The 20,908-nt window shown below is 45.3% G+C and overlaps 1 pseudogene; it reads right to left on the bottom strand.

Moving 5' to 3' along the window:
• Positions 1-20,908, bottom strand: part of LOC135195563 (angio-associated migratory cell protein-like) — a 29,744-nt pseudogene that overhangs the window by 6,115 nt on the left and 2,721 nt on the right.

Raw genomic sequence — 20,908 nt, 5'->3', positions numbered from 1 at the left:
GTTCCTCCCTGCTTCCGAATGTAGGACAGGGCTGTAGTGTTGTCCACATTCACTTGGACCACACTGTTCGTCACAAAGGGTTCGAAGAACTTTAGCGCTAAGTGAACTGCTAAGAGTTCTTTGCAATTTATGTGCCAGGACACCTGTGCTGCCTTCCAGGTGCCTGACACTTCTCTCGGTCCTAGTGTTGCTCCCCAACCCTTCTCCGATGCGTCGGAATACAACACTCGGTTTGGGTTCGGAACTTCCAGAGAAATTCCCTTGTTCTCTTTTAGAGGGGACAACCACCATTGTAGGTGCGGTTTCATCTCCCTTGGAAGGAGAAAACTGTCGGAGAGAAGTCCCGTCTTCCAGTTCCACGATCTCCTTAGGAAAAACTGAAGAGGGCGAAGATGTAGTCTTCCTAGAGGAAAGAACTGTTCGAGCGAGGAAAGGGTGCCTAGTAGGCTTAACCATTCCCTCGCCGAAGTTCGTTCTTTCCCTAAGAAGAGAAAGACTTTTTCCAAGCCTCTCACGATTCTCTCTTGCGAAGGAAATACTCGAAAACCCCGAGAATCCATCTGAATCCCCAGATAGACCAAGTTCTGTCTGGGAATCAGCTGTGACTTCTCGAGGTTCACGAGTAGTCCCAACGCCTTTATCAGGTCTAGGGTCAAAGAAAGGTCCTCCAAACACTGTCTCTCTGTTCTGGCCCTGATGAGCCAATCGTCCAAATATAGAGAGATGTTGACGCCTTTGAGGTGAAGAAACCTGGCCACATTCTTCATCAGCTTGTGAAGACCTGAGGCGCTGTGGATAGGCCGAAACACAAGGCCCTGAACTGAAAGATCCTTCCCCCCGTCATGAAACGGAGGTACTTCTTCGACGAAGGGTGAATCGGGACATGAAAATAGGCGTCCTGGAGATCCAGCGACACCATCCAATCTCCTTGACGTAACGCCGCAAGGACTGAGGCCGAAGTCTCCATAGAGAACTTCTCCTTTTGAACGAACTTGTTCAGAGCGCTGACATCTAGAACTGGTCTCCAGCCCCCAGAGGCTTTCGCAACCAGGAAAAGCCGATTGTAAAACCCCGGAGAGTTTTGCTCTAGAACCAGTTCTATAGCTCTTTTGTCCCACATTTGATTCACCATCAGACGAAGAGTATCCCTCAGTACAGGGTCCCTGTATCTGGCTGACAGTTCCGCGGAATGGTCGTTAGTGGAGGACTGTCTTGGAAGGGAATAAGATATTCCCTTCCTGATTATGGACATGGTAAGAGGCGTCTGAGTTTATGAGTGACCAGGCGTCTGCAATTCGAGAAGCCTGGCCCCCACTGGTGTTTGGAGGCTGTCTGTCTCACTTCCCTTTCTTAAAGGGATGGGAAGGAGCCTTACCTCTCCTCTCAAGACCTCTTCTCTTAGAGGTAGCTCTGGAGAGAGGCCCTCCTCGAAAGGGCTGAACCGTAGAAGTCGGTCCTTTCTTGTCAACAGAAACAAGAGGTCTCTTCTTCCTTGCAGTTTGCAGGAGAAGATCCTGAGTCGCCTTCTCAGTCAGTGATCGAGAAATGTCCTTCACTAACTGAGAAGGAAACAGGAAGTCAGACATGGGAGCGAAAACCAGGGCTGCTCTCTGTGAGGGAGAAACCGCCTTGGTTAGGAATGAACTAAAAATACTCCTCTTCTTAAGGAGTACTGCTCCGAAAAGAGAGGAGATTTCTCCCGATCCGTCTTGTACCGCCTTGTCAATACAAGCAAGAATACTGAGAATGACTTCGGGGTCAAGACCATCCGAGTCAAGGGACCAGTCTAGGAAATTAAACACTTCCAAAATATGGAAGAGTCCCTTGAGGAGATGATCCGTCTCCGAAACAGCCCAAGACACGCGAGCTCCATTCAAAGCGTGTCTCCTTGACGAGTCAACCAAGGTTGAAAAGTCCGCTTCGGGGCTGCCGCTGGAAGAGAAGGCCCATGTTCTCCCCAGTTCGGTACCAGAAACCTCTCTTGCCAGAAAGTATGGCTGGAGGCATACAGAAGGTGGTCCTGCCCCAGATCCTTCTTTTTTAGACAACATCCATTTGTCTAAGGACTGAAGCGCTCTCTTCATAGAGATCGTAGGTCTCATCTTCAAGACCGACGAAGACTTAGGCACAGTCGCACTCGAAAACAGTGATCGAGGCGAAGGAGGAGCGGCAGGAGTTAAAGAATCTCCGTATTCTCGTAAAAGAAGGTCAGTTAGAACTTTATAGTTCGAGACTCCTTCTCTCCCGTCACCCTCTTCTTCCGAATCTCCTTCTCTTCCTTGTGGAGAATCGGCCTGAAAAACGAGAGGATCTTCATCCCGTTCTCTCTCTACTGGTGACAAACTCCTACTAGGAGAGGGGCTCATAGAGTGAACCGACTCTCTCTCACGTCTAAAAGAAGTCTCGCGTCTGCTTGACTTCTCGTGCCTGAACAGCTCCTCGCGCTTGGCTGGCGCCTCGCGCTTGGCTGGCGCCTCGCGCTTGGCTGGCGCCTCGCGCTTGTCTGGCGCCTCGCGCTTGGCTGGCGCTTCACGCTTGGCTGGAGCGTGTAGCCTGGCTGGCAACTCGCGCCTGGCTGACGTCTCGCGCTTGTCTGGCGCCTCACACAACTCCTCGCGCCTGGCTGACGCCTCGCGCCTGGCTGAATCCTCGCGCTTGGCTGGCGCCTCGCGCTTGGCTGAATCCTCACGCCTAACTGGCGCCTCGCGCCTGGCTGGCGCCTCAGGCCTGAGCGTATCCTGATCTCGAGCAACTCGCTCGGAAAGATCCTGACGTTTGTACGACTCTTCTTGCCTGGAAGACGTCCTATGTCTGGCGGACGCTTCACGTCTGGCTGGAGAAAGAAGACGAGACTTCTTAATAGGAAGTCTAGCGTCCTTCTTGCGAGGGGGATCCCTTGAAAGAACTCCAACCAAAGAGGCAATCTGCTCTTGAACTGCAAGCAAAATCCTCTTGGAAGCCACCCCAGCGTCCTCTTCAATAGAAGAAGCAGGAGAACTCGAAGGAGTGCGATCATCAAATACATCTCTAGGAGGCGTCGAAACCAGCTTAGCCTTCTTGATAGAAGAAGGAGCTTCCTCCGAGAAGCGCTCCGGGCTCGAGTCGAACGCGCGCTCTTTCCAATGCCTTTTCAGTGGCCTAGAAAGATCCGAGTCCTTCCACCCTCGTTTAGGTGAAGGAGAACCGGACGACGAGAAACAATCTCGTAGGACGCTTCTATTTGAGCGGTCCTGAGCAGACTGTAACGAAACAGAACCTGCTGAAGGGACGCCTGACCGTTGGGGATTCCCCACAACCTCCGTACGACTTTCGACTTTCCTACTCCTCTGGGTATGTGAGTTTGGAAGAGGTCTAGGCCTGGGAGCATCGCAGGGACGGTCAGACGCCCCCTCCACAACACTGGGAACACTCACTTCACTTTGTAATTCACAATCACTAGCCTTACCTTGCATGGCCGCCATCTTTGTCTTCATTTTACGAAGAGTAGCCTTCAGATTGGCGATTTCAGAAGCCGAATCCGAATGCAAAGCCTGTGAGGATTCAGATACATAGGGAGAATCATATTCATTAACAAAAGGAGAGTTAGACTCAGAAAAAGGCTCAATAGGCCTTGTACTCACACTCTTTTGTGCAGCCCGTCTAATCCTATCCCTCTCTAACTTCTTCAAGTAAGAAGTTAGAGTCTTCCATTCATTAGCATCCAACTTTTCACACTCAATACAGGTGTTAGCCAAAGAACAGTCAAACCCCCTACATTTACGACATACAGTGTGAGGATCAACCGAAGCCTTCGGTATCCTCACCTTGCAGCCTACATTCACACACACTCTCATACTAACACTTGAATCAGACATTCTATTAGAAAAATCAAAAGCAAGTCCAAATCCAGTCCACAGTAGCGAATGCCAAAACAACGATCCAGTACGTCACCAAGAAATCCAATAAAGATGATCAATAAAGTCTTGAAAAGCGAATTCCAGTCAGGAGGTAGTAACAACAATGTTGATACCACCGGCGACAGAGAAAATATGATAGAAAACGGGAATGGTTCCTAGTCTTGCCGCCCAGGGCAGGCAGGTAGATCACCTGACCTACCGGTAGCGAGTGGCGCGAAATTTGAATTTCTGTCGGGGACGACGGAGTCTTAGCTATGTATATATCTGACAGGTAAGTTCATTGTATGAAAATAGATGTTTCTTGACGTCCTGGGATAACGACAGGGAGAACGTCAAATCCTGAGAACGACGACTCCAATTCCGATGAAGAAAGAATTGGAGCGGTCTCAGGTGCAACCTTCCTCTAGCACTCTGAACATGCCTTTCAGCATGTGATCTACTTCATTCATTGCCCAAGTCGTCTTTGCAGAGTTAAGGGCAGCTCTCCTCGTCGAATCTACCAGCGCCGAAAAATCCGAATCAGCCGAAGACGGTAGACCCAATCCTAAGGACTCTCCTGTTTCGTACCAGAAACCAGCGCGTCCTGATAACTTCGAAGGAGGAAAAGTGAACATCGTTTTCCCCGCTTCTTCTTTGGAAGCCATCCAGGAACCAAAACTCCTCAGTGCCTTCTTCATTGAAAGAGTTGGCTTCATCCTCACACAAGAAGAACTCTTCGCTGTCTTCGCCGTTGAAAAAAGTGAGTGAGGAGAAGGAGGAGCCGTAGGAGTAAGGGAATCCCCAAAAACTTGCAAAAGTAGCTCTGTAAACTTCTTGTAAGAAGACACAGCAGCAGAAGTGTTCGGTTCCTCATCCGAACCTTCTAGGACGTCTTGTCGAGGCGAGCGCGGAAGATCCTTAGGTGACGAAGGGATCCTAGTAGGAGTTGAGCGAGAAGTTGGAGAGCGCCTTCTCGTAGAAGAGTTCACATCCACTGGAGAACGATGAGAAGATCTGGGTTGTCTACAATGAGACTCCCTCTTCGAGGTAGACGGAATTTCAGCAGAAGGAGAGGAAGGGCTCCTACTCCGAGAATCCTTGGAAACATCCACAGGGCGCTTACGAGGAGGCGAGCGCCTGCCAGACTCTTTGCGCCTATCCTGAGGTGAGCGGCTGCCAGGAGAAGAGCGCCTATCGGGAGCAGAGCGCTTGCACGGCTCTCCATACTTGTCCAGTTGAGTACGATCAACGGAAGTTCGACTGGAAGGCGAAATGCGCCTACTAGGAGAAGGCTGCTTGCGAGACTCTTGACGTCTAACAAGAGGGTAACATTCAGGAGAAGGGCGCTTCAAAGCTAACGAGCGCCTACTGAGAAGGGCGCTTCCGAGGTTCCTGGTGCCTACCGAAGAGACCGAATAACGGGTCAGGAGTAGTGCGCCTAGAAGGAGAGCGCCTACACGGAGAAGGGCGCTTGAAAGACTCTTGTTGTCTGCCCCGAGGAGAATAATCAGGAGTAGGACGCCTTAAAAGAGACGAACGCCTACTAGGAGATCGACGTGCAGTAGGCTCTTGGCGCCTACCTTGCGGGGAGCGGCTAACAGCAGGACGCCTATCAGGCACACGACTCCTACCAGACTCTTGACGCCTGTAAGGAGAGAAGTCACGATCCGACACTCGAGGAGAGCGACATCTGGAAGAAGAACGCCTACTTGTATAAGGGCGTCTTCTAGGATCTTGAGGCTGCTGAGGAGAAGTCCCACGCGAGGGAGTCGAAGAAATAGCGTGATGTGCAGGTGCAGTGCGCTTACCGGAAGCGGGAATTCAATCTGGAGAAAAAACTTCTTTCTCCATAGAGCGTCCGACCGATGTTTGGCGCCTTGAAGTCGAAAGAGAGCCAGGAGAGCGAGGGCGCTCATGTGAGCCCCTACCTTCATACGAAAACTTCCCATATGAAGGAGACCGCCTAAAAAGAGGAGAACGATCCTCTGAAGAGCGGCGCCTAGATCTCTTGATCGGAAGAGAAACGTCCTTCTTCCTACGTGATCTAACTGCTGCTAGCGCCGTGATCTGAGCTTGAAGTCCCGCGAGTACTCTCATAGGAGAATCTTGTTGTTCTTCCTCGGAAGCAAGCGCAGAGCGAGGAGCGCGAGAAGAAGAACGATCACAGGATCTCTTGGGTTTCTTCGCCTCCACCGACGATTCTTCCGGGAAAACCTCCGGACTAGAAGCCAAAGGACTGCAGGGAGCCTTCCAAGCCCTCTTCAACGGGCACGACGCATCCGGGGAGTTCCAACCTCTCTTCGGAGAGGGAGAAGACGAAGAGGAGAAGCATTGGCGTAGGAGCTCCTTCTTGTAGCGATCCGAGGCAGCCTGGGAGCGTACTTCAGGATCTGCCGAGGGGACGCCTGACCAGTGGGGGTTCTCCCTAGCCCTCTTGCGGCTTTCGACTTTCCTACTCCACTGGAACTGGGAGTCTGGAAGAGGTCTAGGCCTAGAGGCACTAAGGAGCCGGTCAGACGCACCCTCCACAACACTGGGGACACTGCACTGATCACTAACACTCTCCTTACCTTCCAACTGACGAATCTTCTGATCCATAGAAAGAATCGTGGCTCTTAGAGCCGCCGCCTCCGAAGACGAATCTTCGGCTTCGGTGCGGGGAGCAGGGGGTGCAACTTTGAGAGAAGGTTCTACTTCTACATTAGTCATAGGATCCACATCCAACTCACTCATTCTAGACCTACTAGAACTTCTAGAGGAAGCCTTACGTACTCTTTCACGTTCCAACTTCCGAACATAAGAAGAGAGAGCCTTATATTCTTCTTCATTCAATACCTTACATTCACTACAAGGGTTAGCAAAAGAACATTCATTCCCCCTGCATTTCATGCAAACCGTGTGAGGGTCCACCGAAGCTTTCGGCAACCTCACCTTACATCCTTCATTCACGCAAACCCTAAACAAAACAGAAGTTTTTACTACTGAATCTAGGTCAGACATCGTTAAAGAAAATCAAAATCAAAATCAAAACGGTCCACAATCAGCATATGCCAAGCCAAACAAAGCGAATACGTCACCAAAAGAAGTCCAAATTAACTCCAGGCAAGTGAGAATCGAAAAACTATCGAGAGGAACCGACAACAGTTGTTATCGTTCCCGCGACAGAGAAAAATCTGACAAGCAAGGGGGATTGGTTCGTACATCCGCCACCCAGCGGCGGGTAAGGTAGACCACCAGTTGACCTACCTGTCGCGTGTGCCGCGAGATTTGAAATTCTGTCGGGAACGTCGGAGGCTATAGCTAAGTATATATCTGTCAGGGAAGTTCATGTACAAAAGCCTTACAATATATGGGCCGAGATCATAATCAGTTTGAAAGCTAAAACAATGCTAGTCTTTGAAAGACAGAGTTTATACATAAAAAGGTTTTAAATAAAATTTTACAATTTAAATAAGACCACTTCTACATAAACAGACAGACTCTATCACTCCCTAAATGTTTACCCCTGTAGTTAATGCAAACATCAATTTCTGTGACACAAAATAACTCACTTTGATCACAAAACGAAAACACATGACTTACTTGGTAACAATTAAAAAAAAATCCATGCACATATATTTTACTTACTTTAGAATATCCATATAAAATATGCTGCTTTGGTGTCCAGTGTATTTTTTAAGGAGGTCTCCTGAGCGGACATCATATACTCGTGCTACACCATCCAAACCAGCGGCAAAGACAATAGGTTCGGTGGGATGCCAAACAAGTTGTGTTGTACCACATCCTTGTACTATAGTGTGTCTGATAACCTAAAAGCAAATGATCCTTTCAGAAAAGGTATTTTCATCACAAAATTAAGTGTCAAATATACTTACCAAGTAATTACACAGCTATACTTTTCTGCAAGTAGAAAAGTATACCTGTGTAATTACTTGGTCATAACTACAGTCTAAGTGTTTCCTCACTGGGGACAGGAGAGGATATTTTAGTACTAAAAATCACTTTCTGGGGGGCAATGATCCCTAGCTATAGCCATCTCCACTACCAACAGATGTTATTAACAATTATCACTGCTAACACATACTGGCTTATTTATGGGATATACAAAGTAAATTACCTGATGAGCTTGGGTAAACATGTATAATGCCCTCATAATAATACTAAATAATGACAATAAACCTCTAACAAAAAATGCATTACAAAGGATTCAAAGTTAATGTCTTGGTGGCTGACCCTGAACGTGGTTAAAGCCAGACATCTAGCACTGATTAGTTGGGTTATGGTCTATAAAAAAAAGAGCCTAGATCTGTCTTATATAATGTTCTGGGATCTTTGTTGATATTGAAAACATGATAGTACAATTATGTGTATGATGTAACTCTTGTTATAGTTACCCATTTGTCCATCTGCAAAAAGTTACTAGTAAAATTTAAATATACCTGGACTAACACTGGCCCTGTGTTTTGTACAGAATCAGGATAACCTCTAGCAAAATCTGGGCTTTATTGAACAGCATATCTTAAGCAATGGTTCCACTCTCCACTTTGCAGAAAAGATAACAGTAATATTTCTGGGATACTGTAAAATATCTAAGGCTCTGAAAAGTGAATAGTGTTTGTAAGGCCTCCTATGTGTAGAGATAATAAAATTAATGGCATGACATACTCACCAATCAAAGACCTTTATTCTAAACACAATAATTATTGAGATCATCACAGGATGACACCATACTTTGATGTTTTCTGTATACTTTATCAGCTTTCAGCAAATACAAGCATACATTACATTTACATTAATAAACTCTCCCATTCTGAGCTTTTTTTAAGTAACTTATACTGACCAATCTATGACTATGACAATTGTGCATGAGAAGTTAAATCTAAATGAACCTTAACACAAGCCAACAACCTGCCTTTACAGTAAATAACTACAGTTAACTACCTAATTACAAGAGGTGTCATTGCACATATAAATAAAAAAAAATAATAATGACACATTCATCATACAAACCTGAGTGGAAATATCCCATATAATTACAAGACCCGACAGAGTACTTGTAACAGCAATATTGGGAATCAACGGACAGAAGCTGACAGCTTCCACACTATTTTCGACATGCGCATCATCATCGTCATCATCATCACCCTGCTTGGGACCTTGCAGCCAGCCATCACAGTTAAGTGTCCCTACCACCTGTGAAATGTCATTAAAATGATTTATCAGGAGCAGGATATTCCTAGACAATATTTAACAGGATAATTACCTAAGTTAAGTTAAGTATGTCTTAGTTTTACCAGACTACTGACCCAAAGGATTAGATATTTTTATGCGGCTAGGAACCAATTGGTCACCTAGCAACAGGACCGACAGCTTATTGTGGGATCCGAACCACATTATATCGAGAAATGAATTTCTATCACCAGAAATAAATTCCTCTGATTCCGCATTGGCTGAGCCGGGAATCGAACTTTGGACCACCGGATTGGTAGCCAAGTGTGAAAACCACTCGTCCAACGAGGGACTAACATGATAATTAAAACAGATGCAAATTAATATATGACGACATGCAGAATAACTCAACAGCTATGGAAACTATTTTGCACTACAGAGATAAGACAGGTGACAATTCTTTCTTCTCATTGAAGTATGTACAGGCAGTCACCGGCTTATGATGGGGGTTCTGTTCTTGAGACGTATTGTAAGCCAAAAATCGTTGTAAGCCGAAAATCGTCAAAAACCCTAAGTAAACCTTAGTTTGAACACTTTGGGTGTGTTAAAAACTATATAAACTGCATTTTTATTGCATTGTTCATCCAAAAAAAACCTTAATTAATATTGATTATTTTGCAATTGTTTTGGGAGACATATTTCTTTCGGAAAATTGGTGTCGTAAGTACAGTAAACCTGGAAATAATTTCTGATGAATATAATTGAAAAGTGTCTTAAACTCAGAAACTCAGAATGTCGTAAGCCAGGGACTGCTTGTTATATATAACTTTCAAAATTACTTCCTCCCATCTCCACTTTACCTTTCCACTAACTGTGTTGAAAAGTTTTGCTGTACCATCAGAAGACCCAGACATTACCAGAGCATTGTCTTTGTGGACTGAAATGCTCGGTCACCTGTCCCGAATGAGCCAAACCACCGCTAAACTGGCATTTCAGTTCGCCTGATTTCAAGTCAAATACACGCATGACCCATCATCATATCCGGAAACAGCTCTTTTGCCTAAATAAAGAGAGAAAAAAAAAGTTATTTGTCATTTATCTACTCTTCTGAAGATTTCACAATCCTCTGAGAGTCTCATGATATTAAATGAAATTAGTTAAATGCCAATACTAGAGATTTTGAACACATTAAATACAACAAGAGTAATATATACTTGGCCTAAATTTGTATATTACTTTTGAAGCCAAATAACTTTTATTCTAGTATCCCGAAAACCCTTAGTTCATAACTTACTGGTAATTATGATAACAAACTAAGATAAGCTTGCACAAGGATGTATGCACTTGCTTTGGGAAGTCACTTCATTCCATTTCTGAGATAATTATTATTATAAAGGATTAATTTATCCAGACCTCTTGAGCCTAACAAAGGCTCTTCTCGGGCTGGTTCTTTTCAGCGATAATAATACTTTAGATTACACTTCTGTATACAAATGAAAAACTATACATAAAGATAGTTGTTTAAACAGAAATGAATGATACTGAATAATACTGAAAGATATACAGCGGGCCCCCGTATTGCTCTCTCTGGATTCACAGACTTACTCATTTGCGGATTTCTCTCTGGAACATATCCCCCATTATTCAAGGGAAATTTGCCCATTCACAGTATTTTTCTGAGAAATACACACAAATTTTGGGTTTTATATATCAAATTCATCATAAAATGCAGTTTTTCTAATAAAACTATTAAAACAACCAGGTATGAAAATTTGAAGTGGGGTTTTCTTTAGTTTTCTTTAATATTAACTAACACAATAGGCAATTTTAAGCATTTCTATAGGGGTTCATACTATTCGCATGGGTGTGTCTAGTACGCATTTCCCCACGGATACAGGGGGACCACTGTATTTCACTACAGTACCTGTAAATCTCAATGGATTTTTGATACTTAGAAATGAATCAAAGGTAGAACTAACCATCTGGCAGAAATGCTCCGCACTGTGACGTTGACCCATAGCTTGGAAAGGTACGTGCATTCCCTTGGGTACTAGCCACATCCACAAATCCCCTTCCATTGTGCCAGCTAGTAATACATGAGAACCATGATGCCAGGCCAACCACTAAGAAAAAAAATATAAATGACCTTCGATGGTTTTAACAAATAATTTAATCCAAATAGTTTAATTTCACAAAAATGAATGAAGACTGTCTAAGTACCTGATCTAATGATTTTGTCATTTCCACAGAATGTTGGATAACACTATGTTCAAACCATTCCAAGCACCAGATTCACAGAGAGAGAGAGAGAGAGAGAGAGAGAGAGAGAGAGAGAGAGAGAGAGAGAGAGAGAGAGAGAGAGAGAGAGAGAGAGTGCCAAGTCCTTACAAACGACAACTCAGTCAGTAAGGAATAGAAGAAAGAGAATAAAACTTACACTGAGATCTCCGGGTTTCAAATTCCCAAATTTTTGAGAAAACTGCGATTTTCCACACTTGAATGTACCCACTCATGTCACCTGTAGCAAGAAAAATTAGAATCGTGGCTGATTGCCAGGCAGGTGACACTGTCCTGAAAGTAAAAATGATATTGTAATGATACAATTAAGTTTGTTCATACTTACCTGGCAGATATATATATAGCTGTATTTTTCCGAATCCGACAGAAATTTAAAACACTTACGACACACGCAGTGGGAGTCAGGTGGTTAGTACCCATTCCCGCCGCTGGGAGGCGGGTATCAGGAATCATTCCCATTTTCTATTCATAATTTTTTATTTCCACTGTCTCCTGAGGGGAGGTGGGTGGGTACTTGATTATATATATCTGCCAGGTAAGTATGAACAAACTTAATTGTATCATTACAATATCATTTTGTTCATGAAAACTTACCTGTCAGATATATATATAGCTGAATCCCACCTTTGGTGGTGGGAGTAGACCGAATAGAAGATTTTAGGAAACATATATATGCAGATAATTGATATCTTGATTCCTTACCTGTTAGCATAGCTGACTTCGAGGTTACTGCCGCGTAAGTCTGCTTGTGCTACTAGAGTTGCCAGCGAGGTAGAGACCTATATAGCTGGTGCACTCCAGATGATCTGTCAACAGGGGCGAGACCACGACGTGACTAGACCATAGACCATACAAATGAGGGCAACGAAGTAAAAACCAAACACCTGGCGTAGCCTACAAAAAGCATCCCACATAGACTAAGCTAATGGAAGGGAGATCCGCCGCAGGCGGTCAACCCCCACAACCATAACACAAGTTAAAAACTCCCCTAAACCATTAAAGGATAGGATGAGCGCTACCTCCTAGCCCCCAAAACAGTGTCTGCAGCGACGTATGGTCCTAGCGAGTAACAATTTTCGTATGTTGCTTTCACCTCCCGCAGGTAGTGTGAAGCGAACACCGAATTGCTTCGCCAATAAGTGGCGCTCAAAATGTCTTTGATTGCCATATTCTTGTGAAAAGCCACCGAAGTAGCAATAGCCCTCAACTCGTGGGCTTTCACTTTCAGAAGCTCCATGTCACTTTCACCACACTTTTCATGGGCTTCCTTAACCGTACTTCTTAAGAAGAACGCCAGTGCATTCTTCGACATCGGAAGATCTGGTTTTTTCACAGAGCACCACAAGTTCTCCGAAGAACCTCTGCATGCTCTGGTTCTCTGCAAATCAAAACTTGAGAGCCCTGACAGGACACAGGACTCTCTCAGCTTCAGGTCCCACTAGCTCCGACAACCCCTTGATCTCGAACGTTCTCGGCCAAGGGTTGGAAGGGTTCTCGTTCTTTGCCAAGAACGTAGGACTAAGGAACAAACTGCACTATGATCCTTGAAACCCAATATGCTTGCTTATGACTTGAATTTCGCTAACCCTCTTCGCCGTCGCCAGAGCGGTTAGGAAAATAGTCTTCTTAGTAAGATTCCTAAGCGAGGCTAAATGGAGCGGTTCAAATTGACTCGACATGAGGAACTTCAGAACCACGTCTAAGTTCCACGATGGTACCTTAGGTTGGAGAACTTTCACCGTCTCAAATGATCTAATGAGATCATGAATGTCTTTATCATTCGCTAAGTCGAGTCCTCTATGTCTGAAGACCACAGAAAGCACGCTTCGTAGCCTTTAATCGTGGGAACGGCTAGTTTCGCTTCTTTCCTAAGCATGAAGAAGAAGGAAATCTGCTATCTGGCTCACAGAGGTTGAGGTGGAGGAAATGCCCTTCCTTCTGCACCAACTTCTAAGACAGCCCACTTTGATGGTAACTGCGACTGAGGAGGGCCTCCTTGCGTTGGCAATCGCCGTTGCCACAGGTCTTGAAAAACCCCTCGCTCTGGCCAACTTCTTGATAGTCTGAACGCAGTCAGACTCAGAGCGGGGAGGTTTTTGTGGTACCTCTCGAAGTGGGGCTGTCTGAGTAGATCTTTCCTTAGAGGCAGAGTCCTCGGAAAGTCTATTAGGAAGGACATCACCTCCGTGAACCAGTCGGCCGCTGGCCAGAAGGGGGCGATGAGGGTCATTCTCGCTCCTTCTGAAGCAGCGAACTTCCTCATTACTTCCCCGAGTATTTTGAATGGGGGAAAAGCGTAAACGTCTAGTCCCGACCAATTCCACAGTAGGGCGTCTACTGCCACTGCTCCCGGGTCCAGAACTGGGGAGCAATACAGCGGAAGTCTCTTCGTTCGGGAAGTGCGAAAACGTCCACATGAGGACGTCCCCACAGCTTCCATAGCGCCTGGCATACTTCCTGATGAAGGGTCCATTCCGTCGGCAGAAGCTGTCCTTGCCGACTGAGAAGGTCCGCTCGCACGTTTTCCACGCCTGACACAAACCTTGTCAGAATCGTGACGTTTTGCGCCTTCGCCCACATCAGGATATTCCTCGCGATGACGAACAGAGAATGAGAGTGAGTTCCCCTGTTTCCCTGAGGTATGCCAAGGCTGGTGTTGTCCGAGTTTATCTGAACCACTTTGCTGGAGACTTCCTCCTCGAAGAACCTCAGAGCGAGGTAAACCGCTGAGAGTTCTTTTAGATTGATGTGCCAGGACACCTGTTCCCCTCTCCAGGTGCCTGACACTTTCTCCCTCCCAGTGTTGCTCCCCAACCGGTGGAGGACGCGTCGGAGAACAACACTAGGTCGGGGTTCCGAAGCTTGAGCGAAAGACCTTCCGCAAGCTTCTTTGGATCCAACCACCATTTGAGGTGCTTTTTCACTTCTTCCGTCAAAAGCAAGACCTCTTCTAGATCCTGTTTGCGTGACCAATTGCTTGAGAGGAAGAACTGAAGTGGTCGGAGGTGCAACCTTCCCAGAGAAACAAACTTCTCCAGTGAGGAAATGGTCACCCCAGCAGACTCATCCATTCCCTCACCGAGCATGTTTTCTTCCCCAGAAAGGCCGACACTTTGTCCAGGCATTGAAGTTGTCGCCCCTGGGACGGAAAAGCCCGAAAAGCCACTGAGTCCATCTGAATCCCCAGATAGACTAAGGATTGAGAAGGAGTCAGATGCGACTTCTCGAGATTCACCAGAAGTCCCAGGGACTTCGCTAACGACAGAGTCGTGTGCAGGTCCTTCAGACACCTGCTGGCGATGAGGCTCGAATAAGCCAGTCGTCTAGGTAGAGAGAGATCCTTATATCCGCAAGATGGAGCCACCTCGCAACGTTCTTCATAAGGAAACGGTGAAACACCATCGGCGCCGTGCTGAGACCGAAGCAGAGTGCCCTGAATTGGAAAATCTTCCCTTTCAGGACAAACCGCAGGTATTTCCTTGAACGGGGATGGATGGGGACGTGAAAGTATGCGTCCTGAAGGTCTAACGAGACCATCCAATCCCCCGGTCTTAAAGCTGCAAGCACGGATTGAGGTGTCTCCATCTTGAACTTCTGCTTGGTAACGAAGCGATTCAGACTGCTGACATCCAGAACGGGGCGCCACCCCCCTGACTGCTTCGGCACTAGGAACAGACGGTTGTAGAACCCCGGAGAACTCCGGTCGAAGACTTGTTCCACTGCCTGCTTCTCGATCATTTGATCTAATAGATCGTGAAGCACTGTGGCTTTTGCTTTTCTCCCTGATACGACGGAGACAAATCCTTTGGTGGTCGAAGACAGGGCCGCGGGGGTAACGACAGGAAAGGAATTCTGTACCCCTTCTTGACGATGTCCAGAGACCAAGCGTCGGCACCTCTCTCTTCCCAAGCTTCCGCGAAATGTAGAAGTCTGGCTCCTACCGGTGTCTGAAGGACTTCCCTCTCACTTCTTGCTCTTGGAAGGAGCGGGAGTCTTGCCTCTGAAAGAGCCTCTTCCTCGAGGGGCTGGCTTCGAGGAAGAAGCGGGTCGAAAGGGCTTCGACTTCTTTCAAAGCAGAGGACCCAGAAGCCGAAGAAGTAGCAGGCTTCCTAGAAGACTGAGCCAGAAGGTCTTGAGTTGCTTTCTCCTGGAGACTAGCTGCTATGTCCTTTACCATAGACTGGGGGAAGAGATGTTCTGAGAAAGGCGCGAAAAGAAGATCCGCTTTTGCGCTGGTGAGACCGACTTTGCAGTGAAATTGCAAAAAAGTGCTCTTTTCTTAAGCAGTCCCGTGCTGAAATGAGCAGCCAATTCCTCAGAACCATCCCTGACGGCCTTGTCCATGCAAGACAATACACTGGACAGCTCCCCCCAGAGTGGATGAATCAGAACTCCTGGACCTGGCATCCAATACCCCCAGGCACCAGTCAAGAAAATTAAAGACCTCTAGTGTCCTAAAGAGGCCTTTAAGGTGAAAGTCTAACTCGCTATGTGTCCACGAGACCTTCGAGGAAGACAAAAAAGATCTTCTGGTGGCGTCTACAATGCTACCAAAGTCTCCTTGAGCTGAGGCTGGAAGCTTAACTCCGACGTTTTCTCCCGTCTCATACCACATACCAGCTTTGCCACCAAGTCTTGAAGGTGGTAAAGCGAAAGAAGTCTTGCCTGAAGCTTTCCTCTTTTCCATCCAATCATGGACCTTTCTAAAAGCTTGCTTCGTAGAAAGCGACTTCTTCATCCTCACAAAGCCCGAGATCTTAGCAGCTTTGGAAGACGAAAACTGAGAGGGAGGAGTAACGTGGAGCTTCAGGGTGGTGGAAGGTGTCTGCCAAAAGACTGACTGAAGTAAACGAGTCAAAACCTTGTAGTCCGTCGAAACTGGAGCCAACAGCTGTTCTTCGTCCCTTTCGACGAAAGCGTCACTAACTTCCTCTTCAGACACTGGAGAAGTCGGAGGAAGTAAAGAAGAGTCCCGAGCTTTCTCAAAAGAGAAAGAACGGCGAACAGGAAGAGTTCCCTCCTCCGCTTGTGCTTGCGGAAGTGGAAAACTGACGTCCGTATGCGCGCGTTTTGCGTCCGAAGCCAATTTACTGGCGCCGACAGAAGCGCGCTCAAACTCCACAGGTGTACACCTGGCGTCCACTTGTGCGCGCTGAGTGTCCACAGGTGCGCGCCGAGCGTCCACTGATGCTCGCCGAGCGTCCACTGATGCGCGCCGAGCGTCCACTGGTGCGCGCCGAGCGTCCACTGGTGCGCGCCGCGCGTCCACTAACACTCGCTGAGCGTCCACGGCGCCTCGCGAAACTTGCACAGAGTCCACGTTCGGCGTCCACTAAAGCGCGTTTGACTTTCGCAGAAGCGCGTTCTGCATCTAAAGAAACTCGCTTCTTATCCACAAGTTTCGTATCAGCGGAAACAACCGCTTCACGAGAGCGAGAAACGAATTTCTCGCCTCCTCTAGAAAGTTGCTGGGGAGCAGGACTAACTCTAGAGGGAGACTCAAACGGAGAGAGAGACGAGCGAGGAGAGGGAGAGGGAGAACGCCTCGACCTCTTCACAGGAAGGTTGTCATCCTTACGGCGACGTGGAGCAGTCTTTCTCGAAGGAAAAACATCTCGAAGTTGCTGCTGAAGAGACTGAAGAATCTTGCTTGTAGGTGAAGCCTCCTTTTCTGGGGAGGGGCTGATCCTGTGAGCAGGAGAGCGGCGAGGGGACGCCTTCTTGCTACTCCCAGGAACCGCCGCTTCACGCACCTTGGAGCGACTGCGGCGCTCGAAAGAAACATCTAGGGAAGACTCGGCCTCCGAATAATCCTTATCGCTTCTTCTTTTTGCGGAGGAAAAGCAGCAAACGCACTATCGGGCGACCGAGCAAAGTTCCGGAGAACAACTTGGACGTGAAGCGTCCCGCGCACGCGAGCCGTCCTTTTTCAGCGGACGTGATGCGGTATGAGAGCTCCACCCCTTGCGCGGGGAGGAAGCTTCAGAAGAAGAAAAGCACTCCTTGAGAAGACGTGCACGCGCACGCTCCTTGGCAGTCTGGGTATGTTCGTCAGAAGCTGCCGAAGGCACGCCAGATCGGTGGGGGTTCCTCGTAACCCTCCTTCGACTTTCGACATGCTCTCTCCCCGTAATCTGGGAGTCAAGCAGAGGTCCAGGTCTAGAGGCGAAATGAGGCCGATCTGACGCACCCTCCACTACACAAGGGGACTTTCACTGCACTTTTCTTCACTTTTGCTCTCCAGAGCTAACACTTTTGATTCTAAGTTACGAATCGATTCAAGAATTAGCGATAACGTATTACCTTCTACGACACTGTCTCAGGGGCCGGAGGCAACACTACAGGGGTAGGAGCATAGTCTACAGAAGGAGGGTTAGCAGGAGAATAATTTAAATCTTGCCTACCTGAAACACTCCTGGAGGAAGACCTCCTTAGCCTATCTCGTTCAAGTTTCTTAAGATAGGTTTCATACGCCTTCCATTCCGACTCTGTTAGTCTTTCACACTCCTTACAACGACTTTCAAACGTACATTCATTCCCCTGCACACTTTACAAACAGAATGTGGGTCTACTGAAGCTTTCAGTAGCCTACCTCTACATTCAGCCATTGAACAAAATCTAGCGCTAGTAGAACTAGACCCTGACATCTTGATCAAAGAAAATTCAATACCAAAATCAATTCAAACCAAAGTCAACGTGTGCCAAGCCACCGATCCAATTCAGATACCAAAGAAAACCAAAAGGGATACTCAAGTAGCTAGTAAGTTTCCAAAATCTGGACGGAGGTGCTGCAAACAGGTGTTTCCAGCACCGGCGACAGAAAAATTATGGATAGAAAATGGGAATGATTCCTGATACCCCCCGCCTCCCAGCGGCGGGAATGGGTACTAACCACCTGACTCCCACTGCGTGTGTCGTAAGTGTTTAAATTTCTGTCTGGATTCGGAAAAATACAGCTATATATATATCTGACAGGTAAGTTTCATGAACAAAAATAAATGTAAGATGCAAGATGCAATGCAGCTCATTACAGTAATGTGGATTTAGTTCTAAACAATAAAGAAAAGTTTATGGGGCGCTATGACTTCTCTAGGTGACACACATACTATAGTCTGCACAAATGAATACATAAATACATTTCTGATTTATTAAACAGCTAAATACATTTTTTATTTATTAAACAGCTCCCTTATTTGTCACAAGTTCTCCATATAAAAGGTATTAACTTTTTGGCAAACCAAATTAAGGTCCATGTAATAAAACTATTTCATTTAGTTTGAAATGAAAAGTACTGTACTTGAAGTACTGTACAACTTGTATTCACTTTCAATACATCCACAACAATAGCAATACTTACATAACTCACATATGCAGTCTCAAAACAAGTCACAAATGTTTCACAATAAAGGAAATCCATTCAGCTTGTAAATAATAGTAAACAGTGGTCCCAAAATGAAATACTATAAAACAATAACTCTTCCTTGCTGTAACATTATGACTGCTGGCAACCAATGTAATACAGCGGACCCCCTTATCCCCGGGGACGTATACCAGAACCCCCCCCCCACTCCCAAATACTTAGAATCCCTATAAAATCACTTAAAACTGCCTATATATTCAAACTCAAGAAAAACCCACAGAAAATACTTATAGTACCTGGTTTTGCTAACAGTTTTGTCACGAAAAGTAGATTTAATCATGAAATTAATATGAAATACAGTAATTTGTGGATAGTTCTACAGAAAAAATACCATGAATATGCAAATTCCCCGCGAATAATGGGTAGATATGGGGCACAGACAAATCTGTGAAAATGTGAGTATGCTGATGTTTTCAAAACTATATCTAACAGAAATCATTTGTCCTACAAAAGTAATCTTAATTTGAATGGAATACATATTTCTATATGATAAATTTCAAGAAGAGATGTCTAACGAAGGACCTTAAGACCACCTGCTCAATACCACTTATGTTCAGACTAATCAAATAAATAACTACTAATTAAAGAGTTACTTCTAATAAGAGAGGCAAAGAGACACTGTAATCAACTACCTTATGACCAGTGCAAGTGTAGAGAAGTGATCCATCCTTTGCATTCCATATGTGAGCTACATCATCTTCACCACCTGTTGCCACTAAACCATTAGAACTGAAGGAGCAAGCAAAAACTGAACCTGAAAGAACAAACAAGATTTTTATTTTTTTCTTTAGAAGATTCAGAGAAGAAATTTTGCAAAACCATTTTGTTTTCACACATTAACAGAGTTACAAGGAATTCTTATATCTTTACTTACCTACCATTAGCACTACAATTCATCCAACATCTACATGAAATTCTAGAAATTTCATGCCTATACTTTTGTATTTACACACAACACTGGTTTTTGTCAACACTATAGCACAGATTTTAACATAATGGAAGAACATCAAGGTTACTTTAACAAAATGGTAAAACATCAAGATTAATAAATAATAAAGCAAAAATATTTGCTAATTGAGTTACAATAATAAAACTTTAAGGTATAACCATGGATTAAATTGTAATAGAGTTTTTTACCTTTATGCTGTGAAAATTTCACAGAAGACATGTCTGGAATTGATTCATCTTCTTCCATATCCTCCTCCTCTTCATATACGCTGCCATCTAAATCAATGACCTGTATTAAAAAAAATCTTGAAGTGACTTCACAGAACAGATGTTCTTGAGCTACACTCTTCTAACATCATCTTAAACAATGAAAAGGGATGAAATAGTATCCTATCACTCAGCTCCAGGCCATAAAAGATTGATAATTATGTATATTATTATTCAGAAGATGAACCCGGTTCATATGGAAAAAGCCCACAGGGGTCACTGACTTGAGGTATGAGTTTTAAAAAATGTGGTGTTCATATAATAAGTAACAGAAGGTAATAGGAAATAGGTACTACTACTCTTTTTAATTTGAAAAATCCTCTGGTCTAGCCTATCAGTTCTTGCACATGGGAGTTTTTAACTTATACAGACTATATTAAAATGAGACAGAAAGGAACAAGCTCACCAAGTACAAAAATGCATGCTACGAAGAAATACTTCAGTGCATTTTTCATTTCCTGTATTACCAAGACGAACAATGCCTTTCCTACTTTTGTTTTTCCTGCCTCTTGCTATAGTCTTCACTCTTTCAAGGGCTGAGTTAATAGCTGCAGGGCTATAGGGCTCACTATTAGTTCTTGCCACTTCTTTTTCCCATTTCCATCAACTCTAAACCAAACAAGTTCTTTGAAAATTACAATAAGCTATGCATTCCATCAGCCCTAGCTATGCATTCCATCAGCCCTAGCTATGAATTAGAGAGAAAAGGAGTTTTCCAAAAACCCACCTTAAAGAAATAGAATTCCACTGAACACTTGATCACAACTAACCTCTTCAACCTCACCGAAGTCAATTTCCTCTGGTTCTAGTTCATCTCCATCCCCATTTTCAAAAGTATGGGGAGAACTTGGTGGTGTATTTTCCCTCATTTTGCAGAGTGCCTTCCTGTAAAAAGTATTCCATTAATTTCATGTATAGTACATACAAGAAT

This window comes from Macrobrachium nipponense, chromosome 16, assembly GCF_015104395.2.
Source record: "Macrobrachium nipponense isolate FS-2020 chromosome 16, ASM1510439v2, whole genome shotgun sequence".
In the NCBI taxonomy this organism is placed as follows: Eukaryota; Metazoa; Arthropoda; class Malacostraca; order Decapoda; family Palaemonidae; genus Macrobrachium; species Macrobrachium nipponense.
This window is presented reverse-complemented; position numbering and strand designations above follow the sequence as displayed.